Source organism: Miniopterus schreibersii (assembly GCF_964146895.1).
Source record: "Miniopterus schreibersii genome assembly, chromosome: 4".
In the NCBI taxonomy this organism is placed as follows: Eukaryota; Metazoa; Chordata; class Mammalia; order Chiroptera; family Miniopteridae; genus Miniopterus; species Miniopterus schreibersii.
This window is the reverse complement of record NC_138105.1, coordinates 62,065,497-62,069,812: the sequence shown is the minus strand read 5'-3', so window position 1 is coordinate 62,069,812 and position 4,316 is coordinate 62,065,497.

Genomic DNA, 4,316 nt, shown 5'->3' with positions numbered 1-4,316 from the left:
ACATACATTGTCAGCTTGGTGTCTGAGGAAACCAATACCTGGGCCTGGGAGCAAGAGGGTGGAAGGAACCCACTGTGCACCCACTGTGCATATTTTCCTAGTGACCTTTAGTTCCCTTTCTGAGGTTTTATCCCCTTTATCGGATGGGCACAGTATCATTTTCCTTCTCTTATAGGCAGAATTATTCCTACCCCCCCAAAAAAACATTTTGTATGTTGAAGTCCTGACCCCCAATACCTCAAAATGCGAGTGTATTTGGAGACAGGGTCTTTACAGGGGTGATTAAGGTTAAATAGGGTCACTAGGGTGGGCCTTAATCCAATATAACCGGTGTCCTAGTAAGTAGAGAAGATTAGGACACAGACACGATCAGAGGGAAGACCTTGTGAGGACACAGGGAGAAGACGGCCGCCTGCAAGCCAAGAAGAGAGGCCTCAGGAGAACCTGCTGACACCTTGATCTCAGACTTCCAGCCTCCAGATGGTGAGAAAATAAATGCCCGTTGTTGAAGCCCCCCAGTCTGTGGCAGTTTCCTGCGGCAGTCCCTAGCAGACAAGTATACCCCCCAACCCTTACACTTGCCCATATTGAGGCTGTCGCTTCTCCGCCCACTCAGAATCTGCAATTATTCCTCAGCATCTTAACATATTGTTCAACAAGTAAGATAAACATCATCTCTCCCTTTGATTCAAACTTCTCTTTCACTTCCAGTCTTATCTTCAATTAGCACCTTATTATGTGCTTTCTAATTTTCTAATTGTCTGAGTCACCCTAGTCTGTACTGTTCTGGCCATCACTCAGTAGTATGTCTTGTCCCCCAGGCTCCTTCTTAGGGGCAAGGACACTTAAATCCAGGACTCTCTTATTCTCCCCTCATCTAGCACATCACTTGGCTGGAAACTCTGGGTAATGAAACCCGCACTTGTAAGGGCTATCACTGGCTCTTTGCCTTGAAATTGTACTTGCCTAACTCTCTCTCTTTAAAGCCTAGCTCTTACTCTGGCTGGGCAGCTCAGTTGGTTAGAGCGTTGTCCTGATATGCCAAGGTTGCGGGTTCAATCCCCGGTCAGGACACACACAAGAATCAACCAATGAATGCATAAATAAGTGGAACAACTAATCAGTATATCTCTCTCTCCCTTCCTCTCTCTAAAATCAATTTCAAGAAACCTAGCTCTTACTGATTAATAAATTCAACTTTCCTTCAATAACCCAAAAGCCCGTATGAATTTTATAAGCAAAGTTGTGGAGAAACTTGGGTGTCTCTCTGTTTTAAAAATCCATCTGTGTTCTGATTAAAGGTGTTTTAAAATGTGAAGAGGGTTTGCCCTCTTTGAAAATAAGAAGAAGCTTTTCCAGCTGGGACCGTGCTAGTGTGGTTACTAAGGAGACCAATTGGCTGTAGGTACCGTAATTAATCAGAAAATTCTGAACAGCCAAATACCCTTTCTCCTCTGAGAGGGGAAAATTGCCGGGTAGGTGGAGGTTCCAGGAGTCCAACATGGGAGCCCAGCTACAGCTGCCTTCTTCTCCCTGTACCCTCTCTATTCACATTTTTCCAGGGGTTGTTTTACGAGCTTCTAAAACTTACCTGTCAGAAGTGAATGGAGTCTAACTCTTGCCACCACTCTGGCTTGGGCCTCTCTACTGCAAGAGGATGGCAAGCTGGCATGGGCAGAAGTGAATTTCCACTGCCTCATTATCACTAGAAATAAGGCTGTGTGCCCTTTCCTCTCCATTGATTTTTTAAAATGTATGCTGTCAGTCAGAAGAACAGGGCCGCTTGCTGCTCAGTGACAAGTTACCCCATGGACCTCAAGGCGCCATGATTCAGTGGCAAAACCCAAGGGAAAAGCTTTTGAGTGATCGTAAGCACCACACAATTTGTACGTTTTCTAGTCCTCTCTTGCTTTTCTCAGAGGCAAGATTTTTATGCCACTACACAACAAGTTGCAGACTCCCTCCCTGATTCCCTCCCGTCCTTCCCGTCATGCATCGTAGGAGACGGCCTACCACAAAGAGAACTTCCAGGCCATTGGGTCCAACTCTTTGATGGGCTAAGTGAGGGGGGAAAGTTCAGACAAGTTAAGTGGTTTTCAGTTTTGCATTTTCTTTCCCCTCAACTGCAAGGGAAGAAAAGCCCTTGGGTACCGAATGCCCTGGAAACGACCAGGTACTCAAAGAAAAGTATATCATGTGCGTGTAAGAGAACATGGTAGATTAAAGTTATCAATCAACGGCTCCAAGGAACAGCCTCTGTCTAGCCACACCCTTTGTCCTGTAACTGTAGTCTCCACTCAACCTGGCTCTGGGTGGCTTTATGACTGCCTTTAGCTAGTAAGTGCAGCAGAAGCAATGGAGTGCCAGCTCCGAGCTTAGGCCCCAAAGGATTCTACATGCTTCTGCTTTTTCCTTTGCTTGGCTGTACTTGCTTGTGCTTGCACCTCAGCCTTCCTATGAGACCAGCCTGCTGAAAGGATATGGGAGACACTTGAAGGATAAGCATACCAAAGTGCCCCCAGCTGACAGCCCGCCAACCTCTTGAAGTCAACCTGAAGCTGACTGCAGAAGAACCACCCTGCTGACCCCAGCTTAAATCGCTAATTTGCAGTATCACCAGCCAAATAAATGGGTTGTTGTTAAAACCTCAGACTTTGGTGTGGCTTGTTATGCAGAAACAGCTAACTGAACCCTGACTTATATTTGAAATAAATATTTGAGTGTTATCTGTTTTTTAAAAAAGTTGGAAGTTGGAAACCCATGATTAGTGTGGCAGCTTCATAGTTATCGGAGACCCAGAGTCCTTCTGTCTTTATTGCTCCATCATCTTTAGTCCATGGTTTTCATCCTCAAAGTTGTCTCATGATCCAAGATGGCTGCAAGAGCTCCAGCCATCACATTTGTTCCAGGCAGGCAGGAAAAAGGGCAAAGAAGAGGCCTCTTCTAGCTAAATTGGCCCCCTTTTAACAATGTTCCTGGAAGCCCCACACAATGATTAGCAGCTTGATTTTCATTGGCTACCCATAGCTGCAAGGAAGGCTGGGAAATATAGTCTTTTAGCAGAACAGATTGCCGCCTAGCATAAAATAAAGGGTATTGTTTAGTAAGGAAGAGCAGGGGTATGGGTATTGGGTAGACAACCAGCAATATCTGCCAAGGCATGTGTTCAATCAAGCTTCAGACCTGAGACCCCAATATACATATATCTGACCATATGTCATGTGGTACAGTGACAAAGTGTAAGTTTCCAGCAAAAGAGATCTAAGTGGGAAATCATGAGTGTGCTAGTCTTCTGAGCTCTTTTGCTATGAATATTGATGGAGGGAAATTTGCTTGTTAGAATTTGTTGCTCTTTTCCTAGGGCAGCCCCTTTCTTTCTTTCTTTCTTTCTTTCTTTCTTTCTTTCTTTCTTTCTTTCTTTCTTTCTTTCTTTCATTTTTTTTTTCAATCCTCACCTGAGAATATTTTTTCCATTGCTTTTTCAGAGAGAGTGGGAGAGAGAGAGAGAAACATCGATGTGAGAGAGACACATCGACTGGTTGCCTCCCAACTGGGGCAAGCCTGCAACTGAGGCTGAGGTGTGTGCCCTTGGCTGGAATCAAACCTGGAACCCCTCACTCCAAGGGCTGATGCTCTAACCACTGAGCAAACCAGCCAAGGCATTCCTATCTAACTTTCACTGAGATATAATTCACGTAACATAAAATTCACCATTCTTAAACATACAACTAAATGGTTTTTAATATATTCCCTGTGTTGTGCAACAACCAGCACTACCTAATTCCAGAATATTTCCACCCTCCCAGAAAGAAACCCCGTACCTATTAGCAGTCAGAGCGTGTGCTTTCTTTAACTCTTCTCTTGGGTTGATGGGAGAGCCTGACTTGTCACATGAGAAGGTGCCTGAGCTCCTTGGACAACATAGGCTCCAACATAGGGATTCTGGAATGTTTTCAGATCTTCTTGGAAAAGCCAAGGAGGAGGTCACGGTGCGATTCGCCTAGGGCCAGGAAAGGAGGGCTCCGTAAGGACACTGCAGAATCTAGACACTCCCTGCCTGGGCTGCCTGGGAGCTGCCTTCCTACAGGGAAGTGTGGAAGGAGGCTCCACACTGAGTGGTGGGAGCATCTTCGATAGCTTCCGATCCTCCGAGGCACTTGGGGTGACACCCTGAAGTCCACAGCAGCTTTAAAAGCATTCTGCTGTGACACTAGATGTTGACAGGGGCTTTTTAGGTCCCGTTGGCATTATCTAATGCGGAGAGGGCGGAGCGGGTGCAGAACTCACATTTTTTAAAGGTCTTCTGTGTTCCGAAC